The 17,651-nt window shown below is 33.0% G+C and overlaps 1 protein-coding gene across 3 annotated transcripts in view; it reads right to left on the bottom strand.

The window, feature by feature from the left end:
- LOC124631595 overlaps positions 1-17,651 on the bottom strand; it is a 194,735-nt gene that overhangs the window by 130,396 nt on the left and 46,688 nt on the right. The window contains exons 1-2 of one of the 3 annotated variants that reach the window (XM_047166036.1): positions 4,632-4,827; positions 2,087-2,433 (exon numbers count right to left, since the gene is read on the bottom strand). The exons of the other annotated variants lie outside the window; for them this stretch is intronic. The gene's annotated coding sequence lies outside the window, so the exon portion shown is untranslated. Of the gene's footprint in view, positions 1-2,086; positions 2,434-4,631; positions 4,828-17,651 lie in introns of those variants that run through there. 3 annotated transcript variants of the gene reach the window in all.

Below are 17,651 nucleotides of genomic sequence, written 5' to 3'. Positions count from 1 at the left end.
AAAAATTGCAATAAAGTGTAAATATAATGAACACGCAGCCTTAAGTGGCGGTGATAAGCGATGTATCCTCGCGTCGTGTATTGTTTCGTCCTCCTTTATCTTCATCACTCAGACGCATTGACAAGGTCACGGCGATCCTTGTTTTTATAACAAATAACACTGCGAAGGTTGAGTGAGAACAAATATTTAACCCATTTTTTATTGCGATATCTCTGTACTTTCCTTCAATATTTCTTGAGTACCTACTCTATCTTGGCTCTATCCTCAAGGACTGGCCACAAGTAGCGGCCGATAGGGAAACATGGAAGACTATGGGGGAGGCCTTTGCCCAGCAGTAGGACAGCATAGGCTACATGAAAAAAAAACAACTCTATCTACAGCTTCTTTTATTGTGGTTCTCATTTGACGTCTATCAAACTATATAGATATTATGTAATTTTAAAATATATTATGCAACTTTTGATACAAATTCGTACAAAAGAAGGTTATATTTAATTAATACAGTTGCGTCTGATATGCGAATGACATCCAAAGTTTATGGAAAATACGACCATAGAATTTTTGTTGTAGTATTTTTAGGTGTTAAAAATATATTGATTTATAATAAGAATAAAAGCGAAATAGTATTTCGACGTACCTAGGTACCTTATGTATGTGTGCGTGTCTAATGAGTAGATATATTTGTCGGATTAAAAACAGTGTGACAGCTATATTAATTCTTAGCATGTAACAAACTAATAAATAAATAAAGCGAAGTTCATTCAATAATCTATTTTGTTCTCGATAAGGTCATACATAACCGAGCGTGACCAGATTTTTCACGACTTCGGAGCCAATGCGAACTACTTCATAGAAGTGATTCATTGATGGTTTCTGAGAGATAACATTAGATTATGGTTATATGAGACAATATTATATGGTGTATATTCATATACCACATTTAACTTCCTATTTTATAATACCTGTCTCTCAAAAGACTAGAGATAATAAATTCGTATTTTTAAATTAATTTAAATATCAAGTTTTTAAAGAAAATTGTGTTCATCAATCTTAACGATGCTATTATAACTCATTCTTGTAACATAAAATAAAAAAAAATTAAAGAGAAAAAAACCCTGAGAATAATTTAACACTAAAAACCTTTAGAAATAATAATTAACAAGAAGCCTGTTCTTAAAATTTTATTACTTATTGAAAACATATAAAAACTATTTTGGTAGAGAATAAATATTTCTAAGTTTTCAGTATTATTAGAATATCTAAGTTTGAACAAGCGCCTCCTAATTCATTCGGCCGATTGAAGTCACGGCATCGGCAGCCGTTTACCGCACAAAAACACTGGCAAGACCTGTTTTACCATCTTCGATAAGTAATGTCTGAAGACGAATTTGTAAAGAGGACATTTTTTGCATTAATTAAACGAATCGAGTGTACGGTATTCGAATACTCGATTTTCTAGTAAAAGAACGCTTTAACTAAATTCGGTATAGCACGTTTAATGCCTAATGTGTTTTCTAATTAGAAACGATTGCAAGACTGTTGATAATTAGCGGTTGGTAAATAGTACTTGTTTTTGCTTAAAGGTAGCTAAGAAAATACTTAAAGGGTTGTTGTTGCTACACACAAATTGATTCACATTGTTTTTTTTTTTTTTGGTATGCTCATATAAAAAAGATTGAGCACTCAATGTATTTTTTTCATCTTGTCGAGGATTAATTATCCTTTGGTTTTAAATCAAATGACGTCCAACGTGACAATAATTTACCAACATATAGATTATGGAATTTTCATAAAACCTACATACGTCATGTCATACGGTATGAAAAATAAGAGCACGAAAGTAAACACGGAGACTAAATGCATTTTCCAATTAATGTGTAGGTACTCGTTCAAAACCAAATGGTCAATTCAAATAATTATAAATGTAAACAAAACGTGGACAAGGTACAAAACCGCAGATAGATCACGTAAGCCGCAAGAGAGATGACAAAGTCTTCACTACAGAGAACCGCCATTCAGCTGTCAAAAACTAATTTAGTACCTTAATGTAACTGCGGCAAAGATGTTTTATAAATGTCTGACTCACCGACTTCAATGGGGATGACATCTGTTGTCAGCTGGACGACAACTGACACCTCATACGTGTCGACCTCCAGTTTTTCTGCGATTTGCGACTAAAAATCTTACGTCAAAATCGCTGACGTTTCATCGCAAGTGCCCGACCACAACACAGGGTTTGTTCACTCAAGATAACACTATAAACACTGAACTTAAACTTGATCGAGTGATACTATAGTAGTCACTGTTTAATTTTTTCGTGATCCGTCACTGTGGCAGAGATAATTTCCTCTTCCGCTGCCCGAACTATTGTTTAGTAGCGCTTAGCTACTTCGTTGATGTCGTTCAGATAACTATCGACTATTTATCGATGATCTAAAAAAAGAAAATTTTCGTTACAGAAAAATTCGCTAGAGAATCTTTATTTGTTCCGTGGCACGTGCTCCATACAAAAAGTTTGGCTATATCACTATTGGTGTATTTACTAGGTATAAAAGTTTACACGACATTTTGTTGTTTTGTTTGATTCATTAAATTAAATATCTACAAACCCGACCTTGGCTTTACTAAAGTTATTGAAATAATCGCTTTGGCAGCCTTTATTGCTAATTTTATTTTTATGTATTTACTGTTATAAGAAAATAGGTTTTGATTTTGTATTAATTATTAAATCAAGGTAGCTTGTGATACTTTTGACCTTTTATTGTTTTTATTGATACTCTTAAAATTAAAAATGATTGAATGTAATTCGATTATTTAATTCAAAGTTTTGAAGCAAAATTGTTTGTCAATATTTAAGCCTTTAAATAATGTCTTATCTGCTTACAATGGGGCAACATTTTATTCAAATTCTTACACGTGTGGTAATGAGTCTCATCTTTTCTGATTCTGAATTGCAAATGCATTAATATTCATACATTTTACATTGTCCGAAGATGTCGCAATTATTGAACCAGCAATTGCAAGATAGTATGGTTCTCTTAGGGATAAAATTATAAATATTTTCTTATTTTTACAACGTAGGTATAGCTTTGTTTCCTAGTATTACGGAGGTGAAACTTTTACGATGTTTACGTAAAAATTGTTATCTTAATGCCATCAGTGTATGTTAAATTCTAAGTAGTGGGTAGGTATTTTTAGTAAACAGCAATGCCTACAAAAATATGCTTTAAAATATTTTGCTTCAGAAACACCTGTCACCCCAGGGAAATCGCAACAGACTTTGACTAATTTACCAGCAAAACGTTTTTCTATTTATTTACACATTTGATCACAATTTATTAATTTTAAAGTGATGTTTAACTAACTATTTATTGATTAACTAATTAGCACCTAGTATATTAGTACTTTTGTTTTTCAAAACATATTTTATTTTGAATAATTTGCCGCAGTTTTAGACAAGCTCACCTTCTCAATAGGATATAATAAAAAAAAATTAAAACACAACAATTTCAACACTCACTAAACTAACAATCACAGGTTGACATAGCGAGACGTGAACAAAATCAACGTTCAAATGTACACAACCGTACAGCTTCACTTATCTGAATACGTCAGTACGCTCGTGGTTTTTGTCACATGCTATTTACATAATTATATCTTATAGACTGAAGAATGCCTCAATGTACAGGGTTAAGGCACTGCCTACTGACGAACAAAAAGAATTTTAAACATGTTATACACGAATTTTAAGCAAAAAAAACTGCTTAGGTTTACACTACAAAAGTTTTTTTTCTGGATTCACATTGGCTCTTCGACAGGGTTGTAAAATAATGCCTAAAGAAATATAGAACTCATTATGTTTATCTTAGTAGTTAATTGATATTTTATGAACAGAGAACTTGTTTTTTGCTCTCCGTAGATTTATTCGTAGACATGCCAGCTGCGACTGAACTTTATTTGAATAGTTTGATGGCCACGATTTTATGACCGACACTCAAACGAGGTACCTTATGAACGCCTTGTAGTTTCGCACTTATTTAAATATGGAATCTTTTTTTTATAAATGCACATTTAAAATATATATAGTAACAAGAATTCTAATTCCCAGTATCGAGAGAAACTCGTGAATATTATCCAAAGCAATTGTTCCTTAACTTCTTAACCGCGCGCTTTTCTTTGCGTAGACGCATCACACGCACGTGATCGACAGAAAACCGCGCGCTGTCGTACCCTTGAAACGTTCAGAAAAAAACAACTTGACAATTGGTCCACTGTTTTATACACTTTTAACTACACTAATTACTATAATAACGTCATAATATAAGCGAACATAAATTAGTTACACCGATAACTTGCCTCATTTATTATACTGAAAGATGAAAGAAAAACTAGCAATTTTCAATATGACAGGGTAATTGAATAGTTATTTCCACTAATCTTAACTCATTTTGCAGTGTAAACCCGTAACAAGCCTAACGTCTAGAATCACCATAACAATGATACTAAAACAATAAAATGCAGATAACAAACGGAGTTTTTCCGGATAAATAATACAAAAGTATGAATATTCATTGCCGTAACTAATTGTTGGGAGCACTGCCACTGAAACAACATTTGATCACTTAACTTACATCGAGATTTTGACGCGTCAATGTCAAGTGCATCCGCGGTACTGAATCATTTATCACTTTCGATTGTACGGCATGAAGATAAGTGCATCTCGTTCAAACAATGCGATGTAAGGAACTCGCGATAAGGTAAAGCGTACGAGCGTTCGTCGCTTGTACCTGTTTGCACGGCGCGCGTGCGACTGCCACGATGTTCGACGCACGAATGCCGCCAAACGACTTGACCATTGTTTACTTCGATAATTACATTTTCATTTCGATCGAGTTTACGGGTCGAAGGCTCTACAGGCGGAAAATCTCAGGGAGGCGCGTCATTACCTGCATTTGTTTATGACAGATTAATCAGACGAAAGTAAGTGAACACAATCACCGTCTATGCAGTATTTTTTTGTATTCAGGCCCAGGGGCTGTTCGTGTTGTGTGTGTGATTGTAAAGGTGGTTTAGGTAGTCCGGTAATAGTAAACTCTAGCTTCTATGAATGGGTTTCTGTTATGGTTACAGAAATTTCATTTATTCATCGTGGTTTAAAACAGAGCCTTTTAACTTTGACCAAAAATACTCTAAAGAATAAGTAGGTTTTATTTGAGTCCAAAATATTTTGGTTTATTTCTGATACTTCTCAAGTTCTCTGTATTTTGCAAAATATATACAGATATAAGTAAATATAAAGTAAAGCAGACTAATGCCAGAAAATTATCATTTAAAAAGTGTTCTTCCAAAAACGGTCATGGATCATGCAAAGTCGTGACGAGCGGGTTGCAGACACAGCTAACCTGCAATTTCATTATTATACTTAATTTTACTCCAAACTTAAACAGGTGCTTTTCAACTCTAATTAATTTTTCCACTTTTTCAATGGTCATTATTTTAATAGTGAAACCTCAAACCAGTTTGAAGGTACAATGAAATGGTGGGAATTTTTAGATCGTAAGCTAAGTTACTTTGAGTTAATGTACGAAAAGTATATAGGTACTCATTTTAATTTATTATACAACAAATAAAGTGTAATCTGAACATGTAGGTGATGTCTGGAATAAAAGAGTTTCTGACGAGAATAAACTTTATGTTAATTCTTTGAAATTATGAAACTGATTAGTAAATATGTAACATTTTCGCTGGAGTACAGTGTCTTTACATTTTAATTTACTATATAAAACGCTAAAATACTGCTATATTTTCAAATCATATCTTATCTACTAAATAAAATACTCAAAAACGTTCACAATTATAGTACTTGAAAAACTGGATATCAAGGTGTTAGAAACCTGCTTGAGTCCTGCTGGTAAAAGTAATTAATTGCTAATTTATACATCATATACAACATGTCAGGAAAACATTGATTTAGGTACGCAAGTAACAAAATGCGTAGAATAATCAATATATTTTGTATTAACTGCTAAAAATAAATACTGTGCACTTTATATAATATTTTGTGCCATACTTTATTAAAACTGTTAACTGTTAAACTGTAGGTCCCAGCTGTCATTGAACATCCTTGGCAGTCGTTACGGGTAATCAGAAGCCAGAAAGTCTGACATCGGTCTAACCAAGGGGTATTGGGTTGCCCGGGTAACTGCGTTGAGGAGGTCAGATAGGGCAGATAGACTGGAAGCCGACCCCAACATAGTTGGGAAAAGGCTCGGGAGATGATGAGATGATTTGTGCCATACTATCTTTAATTCTATGATATTATGTAATAATCTTTGCATCTCAGTAGCAACTGATAATTTATGCTCATATGATGGTTAGACATTACTATTTACATTCAGGAATGTTACTCTGTAAAGCAGGTTGTAGATATATTGTTAATGACTACATAACAAGTTTTCTGCTCGAACTTCCCCTTTTTAATATGACACTATTTAAAATAATATAATAAATCAAATAGAAGAGACCCTATTTTTATTACCTAAGTAGGTAATAATAAAAACAACACATATTTTTGGTCAAATGAGAAAATTAACTACACTTTACATAAACTGCGTATCACAAATAGTACCTATGTACTTTTTGTCCATTTGTTGTTGTTTTGTATGTAACCAAATTGTGATGAACATTATTTTCTTTTTATCACTGCTTGCATGAACGTCGAGATTAAACTTAGTCCAAAATTTTGGCAAAGAATATCCTCAATAATTTAGACAGATTTGCTTATCAGTTATTACCAGTTTATTTCTGTTTGAGGATAAAAAGCCGTTGGTATTCTATTTTTAAATTTCTCGATCACGTTTTCATATCATACGCGTTAGAGTCACACGTCTTGTCGCTTCGCTGCGTCCTTTAATAGTTCTCATCCCGTCTGCGTAAACCGATACGATTTCTGAATCGTCACTTTTATTGTTCTGTATTTTCATATTATTTAAAAAATAGCGACCCGCTTCGGCTTCGCACGGGATAACTGTATTGCCCTACTATTTAATGTACATATGTTATTATACATATAAACCTTCCTCTTTAATCACTCTATCTATTAAAAAAAACCGTATGAAAATCGGTTGCGTAGTTTTAAAAATTTAAGCGTACAAAGGGACATATGGACAGAAAAAGCGACTTTGTTTTATACTATGTAGTGGTAATAGTTTATATTTTCATCTTAGACCCGTTCTAATTATGTCTCTACAAATAAATAAGAAAATACAAAAATTCATTGGTACGGACTGCATTCATCAATTTGTGTAAAACAACCGGTAACTTAATAACAAAATTAATACTTGTGCAAATGTTGCAGTTAGAGCTTTTTTACTCACATTGCAACTGATAATTATTCACTCCTTACTTACGTAATTAATTCGTATAATGCTTGAAGGTTATCAAATGCACTCTAAGACTGTCAGACTAACGTCGTAAAATCTTCAAACACATTACATGATTGTCGTAGTACAAGATACGACGTATGTATAGGTAAATATTGATAGTAGATAATTATATAATTCCATGTAATCGTGATGTGGATTAGATCTGCTTATGATAATTATGATATGATCACGAATGTGTTATGAATATACATAGTTTTGTATGAAGCTGTAATAATTTACTATAGGTTCCTTGTATGTGGATAATGTGAGCATCTAGGAAATAGTTAGTACCTACATTGCGTAATTTTCTCGCACTGTGTACTGATTTGAATTAATATTTCATACAAGTATTTTACATGATAATATACATATATATGTCGTAGGCATACCTGCGTCATTTGTTATGTGCCAATGAGCCTCAAAACAAAGATCAAAGAACGATCGAACAATTTTGTTTTTATTCTTAATTGAGATTTCTATACAATTACCGTGGAGTATGTAGGGAACATTTAATACAATCAAAATTTTCCATATTATGAAAATTTTAAGTACCTATTAATTATTTTCAACCTTTGTGGTTGTACAAATATTGCGGTTGAACATTGATGTTTAAGGTTTGTAAAACTCAAAGAAAACAAAAAATTCTAACCATACCGATGTTTATTTATTTCGTTAACATAGGCTAATGAAAATTGCTCACTAAGTAAAATTGTGTTGGTGCGTTGAAGTTGACGGATTCAGGTTTGAAATTGAATAGATTTTAATTAATACAGTAGGTGCATGATTTTGCTGTAATAATTAGTTTATTTTTTTCTTCTGAAAGGCAGTAAAATCTACTTTTTGTATTAAATAGCACAATCTTTATTATAACTTTTCCCTAAGAAGCTTGAAGCTTGATGTTCCTTAAGCGAGTTTTGTGACGAAAGCTTATATGAGTTTCAGGTCAAAGTCCATGTTGATGTTTTATAAATATTGTATGTCAAGACAATAATATACTGGTATTTTAAATTTAGAACGAAAACAAAAATACGTTGGACAACGTATGATGGGTTTTCCTCGAGCCAAGTTGACTCCAACTTGTTTTTGCATAATTTGAGTCTTGGACTTTGAGACCATTTCAAAATGTTTTCTCAAATAAATTTCAAAGGTCACTTTATTTAATAGACAAATTAAAAGAAACACATGCTTGGATTTTCCACACAACTTGCTTTATGACTTTGTTTATTCTAAAATAGACTTTGTAATACGAGTTTTTGTATCAGGGCCAAAGTCCTACCTAAGCAAATTATCATCAACTTTTTTCCTATGTTTACTATCTTACTCGTGTGGAAAACTTTGTATCCAATTTGTTAACAATAAAACTCATGACTCAACTTAATAGTGAACTATTAAAACGTGGTAAACCATAGTCCAAAAGGTTGATCTTTCTAAGAGTCACTGTTATGATAATTTTTATGTTTTTATTTCTTTACCATTGTTTCGTCACTTGACCACTATCATCTCCAAATTATTTTTCCTTTACAAGTTCATCTAGTTCCAACTTGCCATCATCATTTAATTTACATGATCAATACTTACGAATAGACCAGAGCGGGGAAAATCCTGTGGGTTACATGGGAAAAGGGGTTAAAAAGGTCAGACTTCACTCCATGGATAGATTTTACTCCACAGATATTATATCCTTAGACACAGATAATCAGCTACACCCATTTAGACTGAAAGCTGACCACAGCACTGCTAGAAAAAAAGGGTAGATAGAACGATGATGAATTCTTCTTCAACTAAAGGCAATATTAAACAAAAAACACGTATAATAAACGTCTTCCTATTTACATAAATATTATTAAGACGATCGATCTAAATGCCTGCGATTGAGAATTACGACCTCACGTCTTTTCCTCATTGTAAAATGACTATTGTGACGCATTTTGCACACATCTTATGGTGTAAAAATAGACCCACAATAATTAGTAGTTCACATAGATTCATTGTAGCGAAGCGTATATCTATGTTATTTTATAGCCTCACGGTAATTTGCGGTATTTATTAAATATATTTTTTTACAAGATTATAGTTAAATAACAGAAGGTATTCGTTTCCATACAATAGTAATTTTATCGTATCTGACAAAACAACTGAACCAACTTAATATTATGCGGCGATGACATATCGAAACATCCAAGAACTTTATTTAGAAATAAAACATGTAAGAGTAATAACAAAATAAGAATTTAAAGTTTGTAAAAATCACTAAGTTTACTATTATACAAACTACACTTCACACAAACTATTAAAAAGTATACGTTGCGAATAACTTAAACTTAACTCATTGTTCTTGTTATTGCCGCTAGATGGAACTAGTCATTACGTCAAGAATAAGTTCAGAACTAAAGTTGAACACAAAATTCCCACGACTCTAACTAACGTAAGCAAACATGAACACAAAAAAAAAGAAGTCTGTATATAAATAAATACCAGATTAAATCAGAACACATATAAATAATTGAGTGGCTTAACTCGTCTGATTAAAACCCATAAATAGGAATCGACTCAAACAACCTAACAAAAACTCCTAAGTGGAACTTTTCCAATGATATTTATAACTTACGGACGTCCTCGTTGTCAACAAACAGATTTTAGTACCTGAAACAATAAATTAATTGTTAATTTTACAAATCGAGTTATCAACTTAAATTTGCCTAAAGTGTGTTTTATTAACTTAGCGCATGGAAGATCAAATGAAGCGATCAGGAGCTCACTTTGATGGTTTAAAAAATATTTGAAGTTTAAATTATTATCATTTCGTAAAATCATGGATCACGATTCTCTTCTCATCTTTGTTTGGGGAACCCCGCCCCTTGTATTGACGTCACATACGGTCAAATTATATTCCGATTTATTTGGAACAAAATAATCCATCCATATACGTATTTTTACTACAAATAATTTGCGTTTGACCCTCATGTCACCCAATGACAGATTGGTCAAGACCATGCTTGTTTTTTATTAGGAAATGTTAAGAGTTATTTGGTAGTATTTATCACTTATAAGTGCTGATTAAGAACTCACAAAGTTTTTCCAATGTGTTACCCACGGCGACCACACCACCACAGAAAAAGTGTTAATCCTATGCCATATGTGAGCCAACAAATATCCTATATCCTATAGGCAAGGAACGGAACAAGTCCTATCATTATGGGCTAACATGAGTTCAGGATGGAAAACACCCAATGAGGACCTGAGAATCTAAAGGATAGAAAAAAGAAAACTTAAGCGACAAACTAAGAAAATATTGAGTGGAACATCCATTGAAATATCTTTACAAGCTCTCGCACTATGTAAACTGCAAAGCTACGTCACGAACCTAACCAAATTGGTTCTTTAAATGTTTGCCAACTTCAATATGATTTGCAAACTGGCACAAGTGTAGAGTAAATTTTATAAATAGTAAACTAATTCTTATTTTAGAGACTCGTGTTATCCCGCTTATATAACAGATTTTCTCCTGAATCATTGCGCTTCACTAACACGTTTTAGGTCAAATCAAGTGTCTAATGAGTAGATTATATCTAAGCTGAAAATTGTAATGTATTCGTATTTCGCATTTACTGATACACCTACACAGCAGATAAGTGATTTAATATAGGTCGTCAAAGTGATCCGATAGAGGAACCTTTTTTCGTTTAGGAGTTCGGAAACTTAAAAATAACCCTTATTGACTTAGAGGACTCGCTCTTCACATACAGATTATATACAAATTAGGTACTCGTGATATAAACAAAATGAAAGGCTATCAAAAACCGCCATTCCGAAACTGGAAAGAGCAATGCCTTTAGCAAGGGTGTTTATTAATTTCACATTACCGGAATGGCCACAAAATACGCGGGTTTACGAAAATTATTTTAGCTGTTTATATAGGACAACATAGTAGCTAGACCTGGTACATAGACGTAGTATATACCTAAATTAACTGGCCTCTGACAAAGGATCAGCATGGCGATCAAACTAGATAATGCTGCCAGCCTCTTGGGTACGCTCCCAGTCGACAGCGATGAGTATGAATTTTTTGACGCTTCTTCGTTTTTTGTTTATACTAGGATAGTTTTGATATTTATTGTTAATTTGCAAATATATTTGAGTAAACAATAAAAGTACAGTAAATAAAGTACCTAAACTGTGCCTATTTTAAGTTGTAAAAATACGTATAGATATTTTCAAAAAGGTCTATAGAACAAAAAAATTATAAGACGATGGTTATTGCGAAACATAACGATCGAAAATCATTTGACATTCACGCATTGAATTACTATAGCTGAAGGTTCGAATATATTTAAATAAAGATAATGCCGGGAGCCATCAATTAACATTGACTAAATTAATCATGTGACCATTGGTAATTTTATCGTCCCTGTGATCAATGATTATGTATTTGTAAGATGTATTTTATCACGTGAAATGTCAGGGCCCTTTTGTACAATGTTTTGTTTAAAAAAATAATGACTCCTCCTCAAACTACTTTTATTATAAGCTGTATATTTTTGGTACCTCAAATTATTATTATTATTATTCTTTATTGTACACAAAAACATCTAAAAGACACACACAACACAGAGAAGACATGTACAAAGGCGAGCTTAACCCAGAACTGGGTTCTCTAACAGCAAACCTTAGAGCGATAGAGAGATGCGATAGGGAAGAGAAAATTTAAATTAGTGTTTATCCTAATATTTATAATTCTAATATTTATACAACATGTGTAATAATACCGTGATTTAAATTAACGATAAAATCGTTTTCTACCCTTTGATATTTTAACCTTGAATGACTGTCCAATAATAGAAATGATTTACATTTAAAAACCCCACACGAAAACAGATCATACGCTGCACCAACCATTTCGCTGTCACATCCGCATTAAAAGCTGGTTTCATGGCCGCACACGACACCGCGCCGCCGACTTGCGTACGCGCACACATATGATGCATTATACTTCCGGTAGAAATTCTCGCCAAAGCTTTATAGTTCGGCCATTCAGAGAATGCGTTCCTGACACGTCGCGATTGAACTGACGACGTAATAACATTCATTGATTATTGATATAATAATGTTGTTTTAATGCTCCTCAATTGTTAAAACGGTAAACAACCAGCAAAAATATTTTTATCGTAACTGCAACGCCATTGCAAAGTTACGTCGTCAGTCGACATAATCGATATGTAATAGATACATTATGTGCGATTGCGTAAAATGTTGAATAATAGCAGTGATGCATATTTTATAGGCGTTTTATAGATTATGAATTGGATTGGAAAAGGGAATTAGAGTTATAGTGAAACACGAAATGATGCTGTAAGTACGTACGGATGAATACTTAATTATACAAAAAAGGACTACTCGATAAATTTATTCCCTAAATTCGATTTCAAAACTAAATAAGTCTAAAACTGAAAACGTCTCGTCGTTATACTTATTTACTTGATACGTTGTTTGCTGACGAAATATCAAAAGTGACAAATCGTTTTACAATTTAGTTAACGTGATCATATCAAATCGTGCTTTATTATTTGACACTCACTCATTTAAAAAATTACGCACTAAATTCAGAACTACGTTCTAAAATTTTCTCAAATTAATGTTAAAATTAGATTCGTATTATTTATTTGTAAATTCATACGAATCAAATACATATAGCCATTATAAAATAGTTTTTAATTTAGATTGCAAACACGATACCGAGGGCACTCAATGTCGGTTTTAACCATTCAAGTAGGTACCTACGCGTCTCTAGAAAATTTAAACTTTTCCTTCAAGACAGAAAAGACATTTTACTCTACTGCTTTACATCTCAAAAAGTTTTACCATAACTTTTGCCCTACATTCTCCACTAAAAAGTCCAATAAAGCTTTAAATATGTATGAATATATTAATCAATGCATTGAGGATGCATACCGTACTTTAAACCTCTCACCAGTCTGACACGTGTTCGTATCTGGTAACCAATGAGTCATGCTCGTTATTAATAACAATTAATATGTAACGAGACATAACTTACACCACGCGTAAAAGTTTATTACAGTGAAAGTAAAACACGATATTTTATTTTACTTCTTGTGTAGTAAAACGGAATACTAGTGTTGGTGGTTTAAATGATCTATCATGCTTTACCTGTAATATAAATCTCTGCCTGCTTTCAATATTAAGTTTGCAATGACTACTCGTAGTATTATAATATTTTTACCTTGGTTGTTCCCGGTTATCGTTTGAACATCTTTGATAATATTTACAGCAGAAAAATGAAAGTGTGACAAGCAATTTTACCAAGGATTACTTGAGTACCAAACTGGATTGAGGATGAGAAGATCAGATTGGTATTCGCTCCATGTAAAACAATGGTACTCAGCTGCATTGTGTTAGACTAGAAGCCGATTTCAAAATTGGGAAAAGTCTAAGCAGATGTTAAAAGCTTTTTGCCTCTGTAAACACCACTAAAGTAACTATATTTCATTGCTGTAAATTATTTAAATAAATTAGTCCTAGAGCCTATATGTGCGTGTTTACAAACAATCATTGACTGACTTAAACGTCAAATCACTTTTTCACCTCGAAAAGTCAAACAGCCACACTTTGCAAGACATATTAAACAATTAAGACATGTTAATAGTATTTCATTCAAATGATAATTAAAATGAAGTAGCAAGTTCCGGCACTAAATCGTTTGATATTTTGCAGTACATTACTAAATTACATCCGGACATTTTGTATATACAGGTTATGTATATTATTACCAAATACACATGTTGTCTATTACATATGTACCGTTTTCTATGTAACGTTATGTATCGCTAATATTTGCCAACCAATTAAGAGCTCTTCTCAAGTTTATTGCTTTCCGTGAAGATTCCCGTTATGTTTTCTTTGTCAAATGTTACGACATTTCTTATGAAGTTGAAAGGTGAAAGGACTTTGAAGAGGATCTTAAGGCGGATCGTAAAAATCCATACGGCACTTGACAACTCTGAAACGAAAAAGAGATAGGCTTCCTTATACTTTTGAATGCTTAGGTTTCAAAAGTAAGTACACGCATTCAAAAGTAGTGGAAAGCCTAGCTCTTTATTAAAAATCTGTTTAACTGAGAAGGGCTTACTATAAATTAGACTAATATGTACTTTTCCTGACTGCCACAAACATATATCTTAACAAGATTGACCTAGGCGTTAGGAAGTGGCTGATTGTGTGTCATTTTCCTCTTGACTCCTAAAAGAATAAAATGGTTATGCTGGAAATGACACATTTAATTGTATTAATTACTATTGATTTAGGAACCGATTTATAACTAAACCTTTCAGAAGAAAGAACCAGAGAAAACATATTTAAGAAGACCTCTTTAAGTACCAGACCATGTGTCTTGAAATATCTAATGCATAAATTAATAAACTATTTCCACTAATAAGTTTTAAATCTACCGCAAGAGTCATAATAATTATGGCTTATTCCAAAAAGTGATAGGTATCAGATAAATGTATGTACTGTCACACTTCTGTGTAGTAAAATGTCTTTGTATTTCGAATGTTCGAGTCTCCGAGCGTCGCGAGCAAGGCGAGAGGTGTACAAGTAACGAATATTAAGTTGTATAGAAATGTACTTACATAAGCTGCCTTTGGGTATGGATGAGACAAGCTACTTGAACAATGAAATCCTTAGCTTGACTTTTTTATCCTCCTACGTAGGTATAAACCATCACCTACATAGATGTACAATCTTGATAAATTCAAATAATATGCATTTTATTGGATGAAAAAAAAAATTGTTTATAAGATTTTGTAAATTTAAGTTTTTATATGTATATAACATATAAGACGAAAAAATTCTTATGATTATACATAATTCAGATACACAAGAGTAGTGCAGACGCAATTTAACTATTACGCATCAATTTTTCTGCGAAGGTTTACACAACAGCCTGCAGCTTGAATTATTAATACGCAAAGACAAAATTTATAGTTCAAGTCACCTAATCTAATCTCGTCACCTGTCAAGGTGTTATACCGAACACTTTAGTCATAGACTTACTTCCTCTATAATGTTTATGACTTGTCATTCGAGCGGAACATGACCATAATGTTATTGATCATCGTTAATTAAGAGATTATCATTCAAAGTGTTGTTAACTATGTAGCACATAGATCAATTGTTTGTTTTTTAAACAATAAATGGAACATTGTCTTACTTTGTAACTAAGCTGAACGTGGCACAATAAATTGTCGGTTTCGGATCAATAAATGACATAATGTGTCACTTTGTACTTATAGTAATAAAATTAACTTGATTTATTTGAAATTGTTTACATTTCTATAAAACATTATAATTCATTTCAAGTCATTTCTTAGTTCTAAAAATACTCTTGCTCATATCAAAAGAATATTTATATACGCACGTCGTTTTGACTGATTACTCTATTATTCCAGAAGGTTAAGTCCATTCAAAATTAAAAATGTGCTGTATTCTGTGCATTTTGAAGAGCCCACGAGATGGTTCTACAGTTTTTTTTTTTGTGAACCCTTTAGTTTGAGTTTGTTTAATTTTATTCTGGATCCGGGTCCCTTTATAACAGGCAGGCTATAACGATATGCCTCATGTCTAAAAATAAAAAGTTCTATATTTCAAAATATCCTCCTACTACAGGTTACGATGTTCACAAAACGATCTGTTTCAAGGCCTCAACAAAGGCCGGCTACAAACCTGACCTTTCCGAAGGCTGGTACCAATGAGGTCAGTGTACTTCCTTCTAGGATGTTCACGCTCAATACATGACTCTCATTCATTAGCGTTAAATCCGTCTTACTAATCGCCTTTCACTGATTTCCACTCGAATAGGTACTGAGAAAAGTCTTATCATCATCCCCATTGCCTTTTCTCCAAACGCATGCAATCATTTACCTACTTAGTACAAGTACCTATCAATGTTTTTATTGGAGTGGATCGACTGCCTTTCTCACCTTCGCAACCTAATTACGCGCCAAAACAAAATTACTTGATAAGGGAGGTATCAGATTTTTATAGTTTCTGAAAGCCAGGGATGAAAGAATTTCAGGACCCACAGTCCCAAGTCCTTTCCGAACGAAGGGGAACTCTATTTGACGACATTATGGACTTCTTCCACAATCCTTAGATTCACCGAAGGAAGCGTGGGTTAACCTATGTCTGGTCCGACCAAGCAGTTACTATTTTTTAGCCACGGGCCTTCTGAATTAACCAAAAATTATAAGGACTGTTAATATCACTGCTCGCACCTGACTGCTATTGTTGAATTCACAATCATTGTTCCCAGAGTATTCATTGCGATCAACAGACATTAAAATATCAAGTACCTATTAAATCAGATTATACAGATAAAGTTTTTAATGTGAACCGGATTCTACTAGTTTCAAAACTTTTTTACAAAAAAATTAAACCGATTTCCCAAAACACTAAAAAGCAAAAAAAAACTATTTTTAGGTGCATCGGCCTAGAAGTCGGTGTCTAATGGATGTTACTAAGTTAATTTTGCCACCGACTTCTAGGCCGATGCACCTAAAAATAGTTTTTTTTTGCTTTTTAGTGTTTTGGGAAGTCGGTTTAATTTTTTTGTAAAAAAGTTTTTTATTTAAAGCTTTTCAGTGATACGAATAGTTGTCACTATCCATACAAGTGAGAAATTCTCATCAATACAAAGAATATAAGTCCAAATACGAGGTAGTTTACATATTCAGTTGTCGAGTTCCCTCGACCCTCTCTGGTTTCCATCATCAGATCAGCTCCAAATCTTCACAGTTGAATAGTGCTTTTAGGCGTACACCTGTGTGTCAAGTTTTTAACCTGTGTATGCCTACAACTTTCGAAGGTTGCCCTCGATTTCTCAGGGTTTCCATCATCAGATCCTGACCTGATGACTATGGGACCAACTGGCAGCTATTCCGAGTCGAACAAAAAAAGAATCACGTAAATCGGTCTATAAACCTCGGAGTAATCGATGTACATACATAGAAAAAAAAAAAAAAAAAAACATACCGGCCGAATTGATAACCTCCTCCTTTTTGGGAAGTCGGTTAAAAATGTGAAGGCGCTATCGTTATTTTTTGGTACTATAGCATAATTGCTATTCCGAGCACCAATTCTTGCACGTGTTTTTGCTCAAAGAAAAAGGTACATTTGGGACCTCTAACTAGGCCAGTTAAATAACATCAGAAT

The sequence above is a fragment of the Helicoverpa zea genome, chromosome 7, assembly GCF_022581195.2.
Source record: "Helicoverpa zea isolate HzStark_Cry1AcR chromosome 7, ilHelZeax1.1, whole genome shotgun sequence".
NCBI classification, from domain to species: Eukaryota; Metazoa; Arthropoda; class Insecta; order Lepidoptera; family Noctuidae; genus Helicoverpa; species Helicoverpa zea.
Note: the sequence above shows the minus strand (reverse complement) of the source record. Positions and strands in the feature narration are given on the sequence as shown.